The sequence below is a fragment of the Cibotium barometz genome, chromosome 18, assembly GCF_041138505.1.
Source record: "Cibotium barometz isolate CiBa-2024 chromosome 18, ASM4113850v1, whole genome shotgun sequence".
In the NCBI taxonomy this organism is placed as follows: Eukaryota; Viridiplantae; Streptophyta; class Polypodiopsida; order Cyatheales; family Cibotiaceae; genus Cibotium; species Cibotium barometz.
Genome location: NC_141063.1, coordinates 32,602,618 through 32,623,927, shown reverse-complemented (window position 1 = coordinate 32,623,927; position 21,310 = coordinate 32,602,618). Strand labels below are relative to the sequence as shown.

Sequence of the window (21,310 nt, the reverse complement as noted above, 5' to 3'; positions counted from 1 at the left end):
CCTCTCTTAACCTATATTCAGCTATTGTAATGCCCCTCTAGTGGGCTACTCTCATGAATTATGTACAGCTATGTGGGGAATATGCTTTTTGGCTGAGGCAAGAGCCTCCTTTGACAAGAACAGGAGCAGCTAACTGCTGCTCAGGGTAGTTACCTCACCACGCAGGTGTCCAATTCAGCACTAAATCAATGCCGTTTTTGGGTTGTTCCAAGGCCCAGTTGATGCCAGATTGCAGAGGGACCTTGCTAGGCTCTACCAAGATAGTGTGGTGGTTGTATAGAGCTGAAAACAGGTCTGTACAGAAAATACAGCAAGCTGAAATTCACTGTTTGGGACTCAAATGGAGTGCCCAATTGCACTCCCGCTTTCTATTTTCAATCTCTTAATGAAGAAATAAATACCACAAGGGGCGCCGGACTTCGGGGCCAATCTGGTGTTGAGCGAGGATTCTGTTTGTGTGTGTGTCATAAAGTCCAGGTATTTAATAATGTATCTCTAGTCTGACATATAACTGTTTTAAATATATAGATACGATGAGTGACCACGGCTGTAAAGTGAAGTTGGCGATCATCAAGTCTTTGCTATGAGGCATTGGACTTTCTAGAGATACACTGTCAAAGGCCATGACAGATTATGTGGAGATGGATGATGCGAGTTTAGACGGCGCGATTGAGATTCTTGGGAGATTCAGTATGCCCGTACGACCTGGAGAGGGTACATCCTCCCAGCCACATGCAGGAGTGGAGACGTCTTGGCATGCACATACTACTACACATCGGTAAGCTTCTTGATTGATAAAATAGTAATGTCATCCATTTTTTACATATAGAATTCTTAATATATATATCCTTTTGACGTCTTTGTTTGCTTAGGACTCCTATCCCAGTTACATCACATCACGAGAGTCAGCAGCTTACTCCTAATGTACCTCCTAGTACTCAAGTGACACCTGATTCACAGGGTAGTGGCCGTTCCTCCCGCAAGTATATCTTTTATGGTGATTACGGATTAAATATCAAGTATTTTTTACGAACTCACATCTCAATATATCGTATGTTTGTATTGCGCATAGGCATCAGCGGCGGCAGAGTACCACACCACCAATGCCCCCACCAGTGCCGATGCGCACGTGCACTGGGACTTTGGGTGTCACATGCGACATCACACCTGACGGGGGTATCCTTCAGGTCGGAGCCGGCTTCGCCTTCAGACGACGGATGAGAGATCTTTGCATGTCATATCTACAGCGAGTTCATATACCATGGCAGTAAGTATTATTTAACATAAAGAATATGAATTACAGTTTTTTATTTGAATTACTAACTGACTTTATTTTGCAATGCAGCGATCAACTCGAGGATGACAAGAAATATGTCATCAACACACTGGAGACGGAGTTTGGGGCAGGATGGAGTCGAAAGTGGTTGCTGAAACAAATGTGTAAACTCCTGAGTCATCGACACGACAATGCACGGTAAGTAGAGAGAGAGAAATGAAACAAAATGAAATGCTATATTTACGTCTTCAAAAGGCCAAGATGACCTATGAGACCAAAAAGTTACCACCAGAGAGCTCTGATACCAATGGGCAACATGGGGTGTGTTGCGGTTAAGGGTACTGCGAGTAGTCACACTGAGGGTGCTGCTGGAACTACTGCCACGAAATGCTAGAAGACTGCTGGCTTTGATGGTCTACTGCTAGGCCAAGTCGATCCAAGGAACCTTGCTTGATTGTGGGTACTGAAGGTTGAGATGCTGATACTGGGGTTAAAACGCGAGATAGAAGCCTGTACACAACTAGAGTAAGAAAAAAAAGTTTGAGGGGAATCGAACCCGGACACTAGCCATATGAGGCTATCACCCCACGAGACTCCCCACCACCCACCCTTGTTAGTAAGTTTATAAAAAAAAACAAGACTTCACAATGAATAATTTTGAGATTAAATCTTACCAAACATAGGCTGATCCGTGAGTTGATACGTAAGACTACTGGTCCTCATCATCATCTCTGAGATAAACCGTCAATAAAATTTCATCTTCATTATCCTTGTTGACTTCTTCGAACTCCTCAATCGTTAAATTTGGGTTCACGTTCATTTCCTCCATAGGCTCGACATCCATTGTTTCCTCCTCTTCGGTGTCTGTAGTGTCAGAGTCTGGATTGTTGTCGTTCTCATCACCTACAATGTCGTCATGATCGACGGATAGAAGAATTCTACACCTCTCTGAGGTCCATGTGTCTAGATTCGAGGATGTAATCAAATCATCCTGATCCGCTGTCTGAGAGTCAACGCTATCAAACAAGTGTCGACCTCTAGGTTGGACATGCACAACTTGCCACCATGGATGAGCATCTGTATTCTTGTAAAAGAATGCTTGTTCAACATGAGTTGGCAGAATGTAAGGCTCTTTTGTTGCACGCAATAACTTCGAGGAGTCGACGGACCAAAATCCGGACGGTTCTCTTTTCATTGTGGCATTATTGCCTTTATACCCGGCACAGAACCAATCCACCTTCAAAACCACCTGTCAAAATACACGAATCAAAACTTTAGAATTATGTTTAGCTTTAAGAAATCTACATGTTATTGTTGCAAGAAGAGAGATCTCATTTACCTGCTTGAAGATACGATATGATACTTCATAAATGCCGACTATGGTTCCCACGTAACCAAGTTCACTGTCGATAAGATTTGTGTCTCTTGAACTTGCACGTGATAATTGCTTAAAAGAGGCAACAACGCAAGAATCCTGAGTTAGACGTAAGTCATCAATAGATTTTATCCGAAGATGTTGTCCATAAGCCCACATGTTGGTATACATTCGAGCCTACACCAAAACATAAATTATTAAAAAAAATTTGATACTCATTTGTTTAGTTCAAAGTTTTCAAAACCAAACAAGTTACCTGTTTTTCACACCCGATCATAAACTCTCTTTGTTCCGTAGAGATTGGCTCATGATCACTAACCACACGTTGTATACGGGTGTATAACCAATCCATGAAAGTAAGTACATCCCCGTTGTTATTTACATTGGTTTGACGTCTGGATCTCCTCTTTTTACGTCTACCAACTCGTTTGCTTGCAAGTTCCTCCTCGTACTCATCAACGAATTGTTGCATGCATTCGCTATTATAGACAATGAAAGTAGAAATATCCAATTTATCTTGGATCTTAAATCGAAAAGGGACTCCCTTACCGGACAATACCTCGTCATACATGGTAGAAGATGACTCATTTGTCCATACGCGTGGAGCTTCAGAATCGATTTTCTAAAGGTATTCACAAACGTAATACATGCATTCTTCAAGCATCCATCCCTCTGCCATAGAACCCTCTGGTCTTGCTTTTTGACGTACATAACCTTTCAATACTCCCATAAACCTCTCGACCCAAAACATCCATCGAGTGCTAACAATACCAACGAGCTCTATCTCGTCTACTAGATGGATTAGAAGATGAAATTGGATATCAAAAAAGGAGGTTGGAAATTACTTTTCCATTAAACAAAGAAGCTCTATACATTCACGCTTCTTTTGTGGAATTGACCCTTTGGCAATCTCTTTAGATGTAATCCATCTATCAGTAAAAGAAAGAAGATATTAGAGATGTTATTGAATAAAGAAGATATGAAATAAAATTTTATACTAAAAATTAATGAGCGATAAATACCTTGCAAGCAATCCAAGGTGATATATCACATCCAGAACTCCTCTTATAGTACATCCATCAATAACAAGGGGTAGAACATGCTACATACATGATTAATCCGATCAACAAACATACAAGATTAAAATAAATACTTTCAAAGATCTTAATAGATTTACCTTCACAAAATTGTGCCAATCGTGTGTTTTTAAACCAGACAAGCTCTTGTCATCTAGAGTGAACATGTTTCGACAAGATGCTCACATATTTGAAGGCAATATCAATAGAATGCTTCTATATAAAAGAAAAGATAGATACAAAATAGTTACAGACAATTAAAAATGATTATTAAATTAAAATAGAGACAGTAGAGAACGTGGCGCAAACTAAACTATAGAATTAGGGTACAAGAGGTCCAATAACATTAGGAAATGTATACAATGAAGCTCTCAATCCTCATCTAGTAAGGATGCTCGTGGAGGTCTACGCCATCCATAATTGACTAGCAATTCATCACCAGCACGTAATGATCTAATAGCATTGACAACTATGTATCTTTCTACATCCCTGCTCATATGTTCTGGTTCATGACTATTCTCACACTCCACAAACGTGAAATTGGTTCTTGAACTCATCCCTCGACTACTATTGATCAGAAAGAGAGGCTGCATTGAGACATAATCCATAAGTACTCATGCTCTGAATGTAGTGAGTAAGCTGATGCCATGGACCCCATCTATATATAGGTCCATAGAAAGACATAAGGGTGACCTCTGTGTTGAGAGATGTAATCGCGGTGTATGTGTGTATGTGGGAAAGCACCCTAGAGGTGCAAGATATTGTGTGTATGTGGGAAAGCACTCTAGAAGTGCAAGATATTGTGGTGAGATGGAATGCCACATGTAATATTGTATGGAGTGTGAGTGTTGACCAAAAGAAGTGGAAAAGGAGTTGCCACATGGATGATGATGTGTAAAGTGGGATAAGGCTAGAGTGCCTATATCATTGTATGGTTCATTGTGATATGCAATACAAGGGAATAGTGTTGAGTGTGCAATCTCCCTCTCTCTCTAGTCATGGAGTTTTTAGTGTGGTTTAATCCACCTTAATCTTATGCTTAATCTATGTCCTTCACCATGATCAATCCCATTTCTAGAATCTTAACACTCTGAACAAGGGGGCACATGTAAATCCTGTGCAATAAAGAGGCCTCGTCCTACTCCACTAATGGTAGATGGAGCAATCATGTAGCGACTGCCCCAGAAGCTGAAAACCACTCCATCTAAAGGAAGTGATCCTCTCTGCCATCCTCCGTATCGTCTGCAATCATACATCTGTACTAGAGAATGCAAACGAGTAGGCAACGGATGATCTCCACCCGTCTCGGCCTCCAAAGCAGGAGGTAGAGGATGTCGAGAAACCTCGAGCTGCAACTGACAAGTGACCTGTCCGTGCCGTGTGCGAGGGACGTGTGCACCACTGATAGTGAAGTCATCCTCATCATCAAGTGAATATACCTACATATATGATATGGTTACGTTATATATGAGCCTTTGATTTATAAAATAACCAATAATAGAACTAAGGGAGAAGAGTCACATACCATAGATCGATGTCACTCCTCAGGTGGCAGTGCTCGCTCAAAAGTACCATGAGTCATCTCATGTGAAAAGCACTCCCATCATGGCCTCCGATATGTGCCACGACAACGAGCGCACCAGCATATAATAGACTCGTCGTAGTAGAAATCATCATAAACGGGTTCATGTGCAGTATTGGAACTCTGTGCACCCCAATCACCATGAGTAGGAGGTGGTGGTGTACCCTCTGATTGGTCCGAATCTGATTTTCAAGTATCATAAAAACACGAGTCATTAATCAAATGATCGAGAAGAAAAAAGCAATGCATGAAAGAAAACATTGAAATCTAACAAGTTCTATGGTATGCAATATGAAAAATAAACAGACGCTGTACTGTATGGTGGAGACAAACAAGAGGAGGGCAAATATGTGCATGGAGACATGGCAATACTTTTGCAAGGAGAGACGCCTACGAATCACTTTTCCTCAGCAGAAGGTGCGTGCCTTTGCTAATGTATATTAGAATTAATTTGAACTTTGATAGATTGATTCTAAGTATTCTCTAATCTATGTCATTTTGTTTAATGAAATTTACATAGATGGCAGCACGAAAGAGACTGCAAGTTGGTCACACATCTAGACTAGGCCGGATGGGTCGAGATGGATTTGTGGCCACATTTGAGTATAAATCGTTCTTATTTTAACTTTCAAAGATACTATTATTGAATGAAGAAATCAATAAGTCTTTGGTTCTGTCTTGATGCAAACCAAAGACTATGGTCGTGCACCTACGACGCAGGAGATGGAGTACGCTACATACTACGGGTACCGCGTTTTACAGGCAACACTTCCGGACACGCCTGATCCACTTGTGGGTATCACTGATCCACTTGTGGGTATCACTGACTTATTTTGTGGTTTATTTTCATATTAACTATAATATATTCTTATTTGATTTCACTAAGTAACGCAGGAGCAACATGGCGAGGAGGACATGATAGAGGTGGTTTATTTTCATATTAACTGTAATATATTCTTATTTGATTTCACTAAGTAACGCAGGAGCAACATGGCGAGGAGGACATGACAGAGGTGGCTCAACAGGAGGCCGAGGGACGACGACGAGAGTCTGAGGCGGGCGGCGACGGCGGCGTGATCCCGGGTGGGGACACGGGTGGTGGCGGTGGTGATGGTGGTGTTGTGGTTGGGGGCACGGGTGGTGGCAGTGCTGATGTTGATGATGATTCCGAGTCTGATAATAGGAGCGACTCATGTAGTCATGGATCACGTAGTGATACTTACTGATCTATTTTGTATATGAGAGGATTGATCACCACACACTATAGACACATGTACATATATATGTTGATTATATACATGTACATATATTTGTTGATAATATATATTGACATATGTTCTCGTTACATCACTGAATTTGTCTATTGTCAAACAATTAATTATTTGTCGGTAAGTTAATTAGCCTAAGTATGTGCGAGAAGCTAGAACGTTATTTATTTATTTGTATGTTTTAAAACAAAACAAATCCTAAACAAGAAAAGAGGCGAGCCCACAATGTAACACATCAAAAGAAGCAAAAGATTGCAAGCATCACCAATTTCTCAAAAGCTCTTGGAAAGCTAGATAGAGACAAATCAAAAACTTTATCGCAGTTCCAGTGACCGTTTTTCTATGTTAGGCTCTAATATTGACAAGCTTTTGATTTTCATATTTTTTGCAGGGATCCCTGATTGTACGATACGTATCAACTCAAGCTAACTTTCAAGCTTAAAGATCCGAACCATGAAGTTTCAAAGCACGTGATTTCAAAGTACCAATTTATGTACCACGTACCTGTACGTACCTGTACCATGTAACCATTTGCAAGTACGAGGTTTCAACATGATACCCAACTTAAGTACCAAGTCTAATTGCGAGTTCGAAGTTTCATTATGGAGCCTGATACTAAATCAAGTACCAAGCACCGAATCTAGTACCAAGTACCATGTACCAATTACTATGGACCATGTACCAATTATCAAGTACCATGTACCAATTACTATGGACTATATACCAATTATCATGTACCATGTACCAATTACTATGGACCATGTACCAATTATCATGTACCATGTACCAATTACTATATGGACCATGTACCAATTATCATGTACCAATTACCATGTACCAAGTACAGTGCACCAAGTACCATGTACCAAGTAGCTTGAAAATAGTTATTATTAAAAAAGTTTTTTAATTGCCGTTTTTTGTCCATCCCTGTTTTCGTTCACCGGGATTGCTTACATACATACATACATACATATATATATACATGCATGCATGCATGCATACAATGTGCATGCCTACATACATGCATGTATATACATACATACATATGGCATACATACTGTAAGGACCCTTTTTGATATAGACATGTATATACAAAATTTTGGCATAAAGACTTAATTTTTGGTTGTGTATATTTTGCCTCTTAGTAAAATAATATATTTTGAGTCAATTACTAACATGTCTGGGGCGTAATAGAAGTACGCCACCGTTTGCTTCTAGTCTTCATTTTGAAGGAAAATACGGTCCGGAATGCGGATCCGGAAGGAGCCGGAATATCTATATGAACCGGAATGCAGACCGGAATGGAGTTTCGGAAGGCAGAGAGACGGGTACAGAGGAGATCCGGAAGAGTGCGGGACGGGAACCTTCCGCATACAGTACGGAAGAATGCGGGACAGAAACCTTCCGCAAGCCGTACGAAAAACCAGTCAGATTCTGTACGGAAATAAGAGAGTACGGGATACCGGATGAGAGCAGATGCCGGATGAGATACATACATACATAATGTCTTACATACATACATATATGTATACATATACAATGCATGCATTATGTATGCATAACATATGTATGTACTACTATGTGTGTATGTACTATGTATGTACATACATTATGTATACATATACAATGCATGTATGCATGTATATATGTATGTACTGCTATGTGTGTATGTACTATGTATGTACATGCACATTGTATATGTGTATGTATATGTATATTTATATGTATATGTATATGTATTATATAGATATATATATAATATGACATATGTACTACATATGACATACATCTGTGCATATATATATATACATATATAATGCATGCATGCATGCATTATGTATGCAGAACATATGTATGTACTATTATATGTGTATGTACTATGTATGTACATGCACATTGTATATGTGTATGTATATGTATATGTATATGTATTATATATGTATATGTTTATGTACATGTATTATATAGATAAAGTAAAGCTTGAAAATAGTTGAGTTAAATAAAGTTTTTTGAACTATCGATCTTTGTCCCATCCCCGGGATGGCCCTATCCCCTTCCCCGCTCCGGTTCGTCAGGAATGCTTACATACATACATGCATGCATGCATGCATGCATACATACAATGTACATACATACATAGATGCATGTATATACATACACACATGCATGGATTCATACAATGTAGATACATATATACATGTGATATACATACATATATACATAATGTCTTACATACATACATATGTAATGCATGCATGCTTGCATTATGTATGCATAACATTAAACATATGTATGTACTACTATGTGTGTATGTACTATGTATGTGCATGCACATTGTATCTGTGTATGTACTATGTATGTGCATGCACATTGTATATGTGTATGTATATGTATTATAAAGATAAAGTAAGGCTTGAAAATAGTTAAAGTTAGAGTGTTTCAATTTAAAAAATTAACAATAAAAGAGAGCTAGATAGCATTGTTTACCAGAATTCATGTTCGTTTATGCACTGGTGTCTGACCAATCTCCGCAAAAACAATGACAGCACGGAGTGCAATCACAATTGCAAGATAGCAAGCGACAAAGAGAGCAACATTAGGTAGATCATGAGAAAAATATAGACAACATTATGTTTAATGTAAATGAATCAACTGGTATATAAATTCTGTATCTGTCCATTTTTTTTCGTTGCGCGTCATCGCTTAAGCAACGTAATCGTCAGTCGTCGCTTAAGCGATTAATCCTCGCTTAAGCGACGTTAAATAACTTTTTAAAAATTTCGTCGCTTATGCGACGTAAATGCATCGCTTACGGGAGTCGCTACTATAGTCGCTTAAGCAACGTACCACCATAGCGACGACGCTTGTAGCGACGGCTCGACACGTTGCTTAAGCGACGCTTTTGCGTCGCTTCTGTCGCCGCTACGAGCCCATGGACTAGTAGTGGAGGTACTCAACAACCAAATACATACTAGGGTTCTCTATAGTGTGAACCCAACTAAATGAGCTGGCGCTATAACTATGCCAGTCTCTAGAATGGCTGTCACACACAGCCTGTCATCCCACTGGCCGCATATCACCCATGATCTCACCAACCATGCCAGTGGTGTAAGTGTAGGGCCTATCCCCCAAGCGGATCATCAGTGTCCATCGCCTCACTAGATGAGCTCGATATCTCAACACTCCCCCTCGAGCTCAACTCCATCTCATGTACACCAAGTGAAGCCCTGAATCTGTGGAGCTTCTCTGTACCCAATTTCTTTGTTGAAGATGTCAGCGACTTGATCCTGTGTGCTTACATAAACAAGGTCAACGTCTCCTGCCAAAACCTTCTCTCTGACAAAATGGTAGTGGACCTCTATATGCTTCGTGCGAGCATGAAAAACTGGGTTCCTGGCCAACTGTATACTGCTAATGTTGTCACAGAAAATGACAACTTGTCTATCCACTCATAGACCCAAATCTGCAAGTAGCTTTCTCAACCAAGCTACCTCACACATGCTGCCATAGCAGCACCTCTGTACTCGGCCTCTGTTGTACTGGATAGAGCAACTATAGGCTGCTTCTTACTGCTCCAAGTTACAGCAGCACTCCCCAAAGAAAACATGAAGCCACTAGTAGATCTTCTATCTGAGATACTCCTAGCCCAATCAGCATTTGTGTACCCATCTACACATATCTCTGTCCCAGTTTCATAAAATATTCCACAATGCAAAGTAGACCTCACATACCTCAGTATGCGGCTCAATGCATCCAAATGTGGCTTCCGAGGAACCTGCATAAACTGATTCACCAACCCAATAGCATAGCTCAAATCTGGCCTAGTGATCGTCATGTAGATCAAGCTTCCTACTATGCGCTTATACATAGTAGGATCCTCCAAAATCTCTCCTGAATATGCACTCAACTTGCCATTCTAATCCAATGGCACTGAGATAGGCTTATAGCCTCTCATACCATACTTAGACAATATGTCCAAGCCATACTGTCTCTGCAGTAATCCAATACCATGTGGTGACCTAATCACCTCAATGCCCAAGAAATATCTAAGCTCCCGCAGATCCTTACATCAAAGATCTCTGCATCATGGTCTCCCGTAATGATCAGGTCATCTACAACTTTTCTCTAAGCAAGATCTTTACATCAAAGATCTCTACATCATGGTCCCCCGTAATGATCAGGTCATCTACATAGATGACAGTAAGCATAACCCCTCTATCACTGTGTCTCACATACAGTGAAAAATTTGCATTGGCTACATGAAAGCCAATAGTGATAAGATATTCAGAAATCTTGTCAGACCATGCTCTTGGTGCTTGTTTTAAGCCATACAAGGCTTTCTTCAACCTGCAAACATGCTCGAGGTGACTCACATCCTCATAACCAGGTGGCTGCAATATATACACCTCTTCCTGCAAATCCCCATGCAAGAATGCATTCTTTACATCCATCTGATGTAAAGACCATTGCTTTGATGCAGCCACTACTGTCACAACTCTCACTGTTGCCATCTTGGCAACTGGGCTCAAAGTTTCCTCATAATCAATGCCATATGTCTGCACATATCCTTTGGCTACCAATCTAGCCTTGTACCTGCTTATGCTTCCATCACTGTTATGTTTTACTTTGTACACCCACTTGCATCCAATGGCTTTCTTGCCTTCAGGCAATTGCACTAAATCCCAAGTCTCATTTCCATATAGTGCATCCAAAGACTTTCAGATTAGACAAATCAGGTTTTCTACCAGTAAACCTCTCCTCTGGAGTTACATCATGTATGGCTGGAGCTGGAGTCCTGTTCATGATATAAACTGCTGTAGAAACAGCCTCAGCCCAATAGCTATGCGGTATAATCTTCTCTCCCATCAATGCTCGCACAATCTCAGCAATGTGCCTGTTTTTCTGAAAAACGGAGTTCCTAACGTGCCCGAAACGCGTTTTCGGCCCGGAAAATTCTATCCAATATAGAAAGATTGCTACTCAACCCAACTCTCCAAAATGGTAAATGTGGGCAAGCACTTTTGCATGCCCAACTTACATAATGTAAGGTAACAAAGTTCTATGGATAACAATTATAGTGTAATGGTGTACTCATGATCTATATAGAGTATGGAAAATGTTCCATATTTTGCTTTTGTTTGCTTGTTCATGCAAAGTACAATTTGAAGTCATGTCTATCTTGAATTTGGACATAACTTCTAATATGTAGCTATATTAGTCATCCTAGTGAGACTCCAAACCTTTTTCCTTTTTTTTTTGCTTGTTCTCTATTGCTATATTAGTCATCCTAGTGAGACTCCAAACCTTTTTCCATTTTTTTCCCTTTGTTAAACTAATTTATAAAAATACTACCACTCGGCACCTGTAGCATCATGGACAGTGCTAGTGTTGAGGTGGGTATCATAAGATGAGATGAATGAAAAATAGGTGCTCAGGTTGAGCCCTAAGTGGGAAGAGCTACCAATTCACCGAGTCCAAGTGTGTGTAGGTGCTCCATGACTTTTAGTTGCCTAGAAACCTAGTAGCACTCATGGATGTGGTAGGTGAGCTTGTAATACACCTTCTTGTGAATCATTTTGGCCACTGCCTTCTTGGAGCTGCTTCATTCCCAGAGGGGGAGAAGTCTATGGGTAGCTACCTATTGCTGGTATTCCAAGAGCTTGGTGACCTTGGTGACCTTGGTGGCCTCCCTCTTCTTAGTGGGTGTGAGGAGCATAGTGTTCGAAGAGGTCTCTGAGGCCCCTGTTATAGACCATGAGGATAGTGAAGAAGGCAAAAGGCTAGGAGAGGTGAGGAAGATTCTAGATAAATTTGGCAATAGTTTGGCTGGGTGGAGACTGAATAGTAGAAAATGAGAGGAGGGCGCTCTATATTTCGTAGATTTTTCTTTGGAACATATGGTTGTAGACCATTCTGGAAATATGTGTACACAAAACAGCATACATGTGCATGTAAAAAATTAAAAATGTGCATGCACAGGAGAGAATGTAAAAAATTGGGAATGTGCATGCACAAGAGAGAATGAAGGAAAAAAATAAGGGCTAATCTTTGCTAATTGGCTATTTTTTTGGGTTTTTCTAAAAACTAAATCGCCCAACATCTTAAAACATTCGCCCAAATTTTGGTCATTTTGAAGGGTTTTAGAAATTATTCACCCAATTTTAGACATTTTAGGGCATTTTTGAAAACATTTTTCCCATTTTCTATAATTTTAGATTTATATACGAGGAATAATCGCCAACCTCCCTACACTTATATATTCTTAGAGATATCTTATTTTTTACCCTGTTGGGTATCCCTCTTCATCTGGCAATGGTGGGATATGTGTTTTTGGCCCACTTAGCGAGGCATGAAAGGAATGCAGTTGTTGCGATAAGGAAATGGGTGGTGTAGGGCCTTTTACTACATCAAAGAAGGTTGTTGAGTTTGAGGTGGAATGAATATCATGTCTAGAGTATGTTTGGAAATAGGGCTTTATAAATTGGTCCATTTTGCCTTACCCTTTGCTAGGGTTACACCTAGGGTTTCTATGTTATTAGTAGCCTTGGGTTGCCATTGTCATCTCTCCTTAATTCTTTTTATTGTGATAGAAGAGGTTGGGGGAACGGATGGTATGACCTTAGGGACCCAAATGCTTCTCTTACCTTCTAATACCCTTAGGCCACTAGGAGCATGTCACACACCCACCATTTTTGGGTAGCATATTTTTATCAGGGTTGTCTTGTTTGATAGGCTGGCTTTGACTACTCTACTTTGGGTATCTTAAGTTGTTTTTGTCTAGCATAGTACCCTTGGGCTTATAATAACTCCCTTTTAATGAACCATGTCTTTGGTTTGGGGTTGGTATTTGGTGTTTTTCTACGTGGTCCAGTTGGTGACATGGCTTTGAATCCCGTATGCTGGAACTTTCTCTTTAGTATACCTAGATTTTCCTTTTCCCTTTATAGTAACTTTGTGCTCAAAGAATTACTTTTGGTACCCACCACTTATCACCCTTATAATGGTTAGAAATGTTAGCAGTGTTGGCATTAGTGGGGTTAGTTTTTGGATAGGCCACTTGTGTCAAGGGGTACTTGATGGAAGATGTTGATTCTAATTTGGAGAGGATTTTAATGGAACTTTGTTACTTGTACCCTTGCAGTCAAATATAGAATAGGCATCTTTTTAAGCAGCATTAAAGTAGCATCATTGGAGTGTGGGGAACCTTTGGATGTTGGATGGGTTGGAGCACTTCTTTGATGGGAGAATGGTTTGTTGATGTTGAGTTTTGTTAAGTGATGGGCTACTCATACCTGCCCGGTGGCAAGTTGCAAGGTTGTAGTTTGTTTGGCATCAGTTGTACCCCATCCATCCTCATTCTAAGAAGCACTTCTTCATGCATGGTACCTGTAGGCATAACATAGGAGTTTTCTTCTAAGGGGTTATTACTAATCTAGAACATAGTAGTGTGAACGATCCTATGCATAAAAAAATAGTAAAATTCATGTATTTTTTAAATTTATACATGGAATTCTAGATGTATTTTCAAAAAACTATTTTTAAGCCATTTTTGAGATTTCACACATTTTGGGAGGAAATCTTTTTAGGTAACCCTCGTCAGTTACCTATTTTGCTGGCAATAGTGCTCCTAGGTAGAGGGTGCTGACCATACGGTGCTTGGTGGGCTCTGGGGGTCGCTCCGAAGATACCCACGCAAGCATCGAGGAAGAAAAATGGAACAAGGTGTTAGAGTTGTTTTCTAAACTCGGGCATGGATCTGGTTGATTGTCCTTGCTGGTCCTCAACGGATGAGTCCATGGCTCTTTTATATGGATCTGTTGGTTGATGTTGCTGATCTTCAATGGAGAGTCCATCTAGATTTTCTTATGTGATTATATTGCCGGATACTATGAGCTAGGAACTATTGAAAAGGCCCTTAAGTGAACAGGTGGTGAGCGTTCTGGTTGCCAATGATGCCATAGGTACATCGATGAAGGAATGATTGGAAATTAGAACTCAAGCTAGATATTTTGGAGGATTATGATCATTGATACTATGGTCTCATTAAAAGATTGTTTTAAAGACAGTTGAATCTTTGAAAAAGGCAATTTCATATTGGGTGTGTAAGTGGTGTGGCTATCTTGAACTTTGCTTGAAGTGCCAGCTAGGGGGGTTGGGAACTCTTTATTCAACAGGACAATCTTAGAGGCAGACATCATATAGCCTATGGGAACTCTTTATTCAGCAGGACAATCTTAGAGGCAGACATCATATAGCCTATGGGTGTAAATTTCGACCCACATGGGCATTTGTTTTCATGAAGGGAATTTTTGTTATGCAATATGGATAAGGGTGGTGGGAAGAAATTGTAGCCTATGTCATGTACATATGTGGTGGTGGTAAAAATTCATAGTATGCATATATTGATGTTTGATCCAGATAGCCATTATCATGAACATAGGTGATGGTATATCTAAGAGTAGTGTAGGAATGAGCTCTAGTTATAATTATTTATAGTGCATGTGAAGGATGTTGAAAGATGGTATGTCTAAGGGTAGTGTAGAATGAACTCTAGTTATGGGCAGTGTAGAATGAACTCTAGTTATAATTATTTAGAGGACATGCAAAGGATGTTGAGAGATGCAATCTTCTCTCACGACATTGTCTTTGTGTACAAAGAGAAAAGAGAGGGGCTTAGGGCTTCTGGAATGGTGGTAGAGAAGAGCTTAGAGCTTTCACGATGACGGTGGATTCAAGGTCCCCTATGCTGGAGAGCATACTACTGCACATAAGCATGGCAGAGTCCATGCTCACATGCGCCCCCCTCCTCAACATAGATGGTCGCACCACGTGTATTCTTATAGTTCTTCAGCTTTAAAATTGAATTGTAGAACATAAATCAAGATTGGCGAATCAATCGACTTGTGTTATTTCAAATTAATGGAGCCTTGCACATTTGGATTAAAACCAATGGATTACAGGTCATCATGGATTATCTCATCTAGCTCTTCTATTATCATAATTTTTTGGCATCTACTATGTAGCAATATTATTTATGATACAAAGTTTACATGGTTACATAGACAAGCATTTTTTTTAATGACCTCCTCTCAAATTTGTAGTCAAAGGTGGCGACCATATATGTTTTTCACGTCCTTCGCCGTAAACCTATGCTCTACCTATATGACCTTATCCTAGGGATATTTTTTCTTTTAATTCTATGCAAAACATCAAGTTTTATGGAAAAGTTGATGTTTTGCATAAAATCGATATAAAACATCAACTTTTTCATAAAACTTATTGTTTTGCATCAACTGTGTGTGGAAAAGTTGATGTTTTACATCAACTCGATGCAAAACATCAACTTTTAGGCTAAAAGTTGATATTTTGCATTGAGTTGATGTAAAACATCAATTTTTTCACACAACTCGATGTTGTGCATCGAGTTGATACAAAACATCAACTTTTCCACACAACTCGATGTTTTGCATCAAAGTTGATGCAAGACATCAAATTTTCCACACAACGCGATGTTTTGCATCAAAATTGATACAAAACATCAACTCTACCATTGATATTTTGCATTAAGTTTCAGATGCTCGGGAGAAGAAAGTTGGAGGATTGGAGATCGATTTTCACAAACGGCCTGTTTTAGCGATTCCTCCACACATGCATGCTCAGATGACCTATTCCACAAATTTTGAGTATGAACACAAATATGTTTTAGCGATTCCACCCATGATGGCATGCTCAGACGACCTATTCCACAAATTTTGAGTACCAACATGACTATGTTTCGATGCGATTTGCAGACATCACAAAGCAACTTGTTGATGCAGCAAGTCGCTTTGTGACGTCTGCAAATCGCATCGAAACATAGTCATGTTGGTACTCAAAATTTGTGACGTCTGCAAATCGCATCGAAACATAGTCATGTTGGTACTCAAAATTTGTGGAATAGGTTGTCTGAGCATGCCATCATGGGCGAAATCGCTAAAACAGGCCGTTTGTCAAAATCGATCTCTGATCCTCCAACTTTCTTCTCCCGGGAGCATCTGAAACTTGATGCAAAACATCAAGTTTTGTGCTAGAGTTGATGTTTTGCATCAAATTTGATGCAAAACATCGAGTTGTGTGAAAACGTTGATGTTTTACATCAACTTTGATGCAACACATCGAGTTGTGTGGAAAAGTTGATGTTTTGCATCCACTCGATGCAAAACATCGAGTTCTGTGGAAAAGTTGATGTTTTGCATCAACTCGATGCAAAACATCAACTTTTCCACAAAACATGCAAAACATCAACTTTTCCACAGAACTCGATGTTTTGCATCGAGTGGATGCAAAACATCAAGTTTTATGAAAAAGTTGATGTTTTACATCGATTTAATGCAAAACATCAACTTTTCCATAAAACTTGATGTTTTGCATTAAAGTTGATGTAAAACATCAAGTTTTGTAGGAAGTTGATGTTTTGTATAATGTTGATACAAAACATCAAGTATTGTAAAAAAAGTTGATCTTTTGTATAGAAAGTTAATGTTTTGAATAGAAAGTTAATGTTTTGAATAGAAAGTTAATGTTTTACATGAACTTGATGCAAAATATCAAATTTTCGTAAAAGTTGATGTTTTGTATCAAGTTGATGGAAAACATCAACTCTTAGCTGAGAAGTTCTTACTCGGCATTAAGCTAGCCACAAATGTTATAGCTAAAACATCCTTACTATGTGTAGTAACCAGTAGGATTCGAACCTAAGTCCCTGCCTAATATTTTACAAAAAAGTATTTTGGAAATATAAACTTTTGTTTCTTAAAGACATTTTTCATACTTTCTAAACTCATTTAATAACTAAAATTATCGTTTAACCCTTTTTGTCACATTAAGGACACATATTCTTTAAAAATGAGTGTGGAATTATTTTTCAAAATTAGACAACTTTTAAATAGCTTATTCATGATATTTTAAAATTCATGTGTACGTAATGAACTCTTTTAAAAAAAGTATATATTATCAATTAAGAAATTATGATACTCAAGAGCTTCAAAATGGATTTTAGTACTACTCTCATCGAGAGCCAAAATAGGGTTTTACGATTAAGATAATAATTGTATCAAGATAACGCTTTTGTAATATAATTATACAAATAGTTTTTTATAGTTGCACACTCTGTAACACATCCTCAATCATACTAACATGGCAGATGACCCAAGGAGTCTAAGCTTCAAGTGTACACATGGAAAAAAAAAATATGTTTGTGGATCGTGAAGAAGAGGATGCCTCGTCTACCTTCTCATGGAAAGGCACATCGACTAGTGATGGTGTAGCAATGATTATGAGGAACCATACCTATGCCATAAGCTATATGTTTAGAAAATGGTTTCTTTTACAGTTGTATCATTTTTTTAATGGATTGAAGATAGAAATAATAAACATTGTCTCTATTTTGGCATGTTTAATGGATTGAAGATGGAAATAATAAACATTGTCTCTATTTTGGCATGTTTTCTGAAAACTTATTGTTAGATTTTTAATTATAACCTCAAAAAGTAAGTAAAATGAAGTCTTTTTTTTCACGTCAATTTTTGTAAGAAACATGTAAAGTGCCCAAAAATATTATCGTTTTTTGGCAGTGTTGTATGCATGCATAGACCACTTTTTAAAAATAGGTAAAAATTTAAACTTTTTTGATGGAATCTTTGAAAGATGCCAAATGTTTCTCGTTTTCAGGAAATATTACCTATTTTATCCGCAACAACAGTGTTTAGGCTCCTTCACAGGTCACCTAGCGCTTCACTCATAGGCCGCTTCCTTGGTCCCTCATCCACCGTACCAAAAGCTCACCATTTAAATCAAACCGAGGCTAGTCAAGACCTCAGCCGAGACCTTACTGCGCGAGACGTCCTCCGTTTGACTCTCTGTCAGCTGTTGCAACTTTATCACTTAGGTCTCCACGACCTCATTCACTCACAAGATGGTCAAAGTGCTTCCTCAGCATTCTTGACATAAAACAATCATTTAAAAACAGATTATAAATACAGTTTCTAACGAACTTTCGTCTTTCCACATTGTTCCACATCATTACTCGTTATTCCACATTCTTCTACATCAATTCACATTACTTATTCCACATCTAGTCATATGTATTCCCATCGTCTTCATCCAATCATATCATATTACATCTCATCACATCTATCCACATCACATCACATTCATCCACATCACATCCAATTACATCTATTCAGATCCTCATCACATCACGTCACATCCATCCTCATCACATCTCATCCATTCACATCTACCCATATCCACATCACATCCATTCACATCTACCCCAATCCACATCACATCTCATCCATTCACATCTACCCCAATCCACATCACATCACATCCATTCACCTCACATCTCATCCATTCACATCCACTACTAGAGGTTTAGGGCATACCGACGTTCGAATACCGACGCAAATGTCGCGAACGTCGGTATGCCCGTCGTAAACTTGGAGGCAAAAAGTCGGGCGGGCAATTTTCAAAATTTCATATACCGACGCGTATACCGATGCTCGTAAGTTTTCTATAGCCAAGAACCTATTATTCTCTGTTTTGCGCGGCGTCGAATTGCATCCAGAGAAGGTATGCGTCCGTCCATCTCCTTCAAGCTTTCGTCTTTTTACATTCAACCCACTCTTGTTGTTGTGTGTTTTTCTCATCTTCTCCTTCTCCACTTTAACTTATCCTCTTGCTTTTACTAATATGCTCTTGCTTTTGCTTTTTAGGATATAGGGCATTTAGGGTTTTGTGTTTTTTTTGGCTCTCTATGCATGTTGAGAGCTCTCTATGTATGCATAGATCTCCTAATGCATGCATAGAGATTTTAGGGTTTTGTATTACTTGTGTATTAGTTCTTATTCTTATGTTTAATTTACTAATTACTTTGTTTAATATTTTGTTTTGCAGGTCTTTCACCAATCTTTCACCAATCCTCTCCTTTAGCTTCGCAAAAAAGAGGTAGTCCCTCTTTCGATTTTCCTTGTTTATGCTTTTTTCTACGTATTATTGTATCCTTGGGTGCCAGGTTTAGGGTTAGTTTAGGGTTCTTACAAGCTTATACATAGGATTATTGCAAGATCTATGCATAAAACCTATCATAAGCTTGCAATCTCTATGCATAGCCTTCTTGCAAGCTTTATGCATAAGCTCTATGCATAGGCTTGTATGCATAGAGCTTGCGAGCTTGTAAAATCTCTATGCATAAGCTCTATGCATAGGCTTTATGCATAGAGTTTGCAAGCTTATAAAATCTCTATGCATAGGTTTCTTGAAAGCTTGCATGGACATTATACATAGAGCTTGCATAGCCTTCTTTCAAGATCTTTGCATAGCCTTCTTGTTGAAAGCTCTATGCATAGCCTTCTTGTAAGCTTAATGCATAAGCTCTATGTATAGGCTTTATACATAGAGGTTGTAAGATTATGAAACCTCTATACATAGGGCTTGTAAGCTTATGCAAGATCTATACATAGAGTTTATGCATAGAGCTATATGAATCTAGCTGAATGCATGAATTAAGATCTATGCATAAAGCTTAATACATAATGTTTTATGTATAAATCTTATGGATAAGCTTTATGCATAAGGCTTCATGCGTTATGTTAAGTTATGCATAAAGTTTTTTTTGATGGGCTTACATGAAATACATTATGCACTTTGAGATGAGGAGGCAGAAGAAGCTCGTAGGCTAAGGCACCTACTTTCTTTGTAATCAAATATGGCCCACAATATCTGGGGGATAACTTCTTGTACTTCCCAAGAGATAAAGAACTTATTTTGGGCCGTACTCAAATGAAGACCATATCTGCTTCTTTGAATTCTCTATCTGTCCTCTTCTTATCTACATATTGCTTCTATCTATCATGGGCAGCTTTTATATCTTTACGAATTGCCTACATCTACTGCTCCATGTCGTCAAGCATCTGTCTAGACATCTCGACCCTAATCAATGGGTCGGACCAAGTTAATGGAGTTAAGCAATCTTGTCCATACAAAGCTTTGAAAGGGCTCATCCCAATACTTCTGTGATAAGAAGCATAGAAGGCGAACTCGACTAGGTGCAGATAGCTTAGCCACTTCTTGGGTTCCCTGCCACAGCATGACCGAAGTATATCTTCGATTACTTGGTTTACCCTTTCAGTTTGACCATCGGTCTCAAGGTGATAAGCTGTGCTGAGATCCAAGAAAGTTCCCACTGCTTCAAAAAATGCAGTCTAGAACCTTGAAGTAAATTTGGGATCTCGATCACTTACTATTCTCCTGGGTAGGCCATGCAATCTGAAGATTTCTTTGAGGAACACTCTGGCCACATCCACTGCAGTGTAGGTTTCTTTTACTGGGATCAGATGGGCAACTTTGGTTAGTCTGTCAACTACCACGAAAATGGAGTTGTAACCTGATTGCACTGAAGGTAATCCAGTAATAAAATCCATACTAATACATTCCCACTTCATCTGGGGGATGTCCAATGGATGTAACTTCCCAACCATTTTTACTCTTTCAGCTTTGACTTTCTGGCATGTCGGACATTGACGTACATGATTCAGTACATCCTTTTTCAGACCAGGCCAAAAGAAGCTTTTCTTTATAGACATGTAGGTTTTGATGAAACCTTGATGTCCTGCTATAAGGTTGTCATGGGCTTCATTCAGAATTTGACCCTTGGTTCCCTCATCATTGGGAATGCATAGCCTGCGATTATAA

The 21,310-nt window shown here is 39.0% G+C and overlaps 1 pseudogene; it reads left to right on the top strand.

Annotated features, from left to right (window-relative positions):
• The first annotated feature begins 533 nt into the window (after positions 1-533).
• On the top strand, positions 534-8,025 carry LOC147629218 (uncharacterized; annotated as a pseudogene).
• The last annotated feature ends 13,285 nt before the right edge of the window (positions 8,026-21,310 follow it).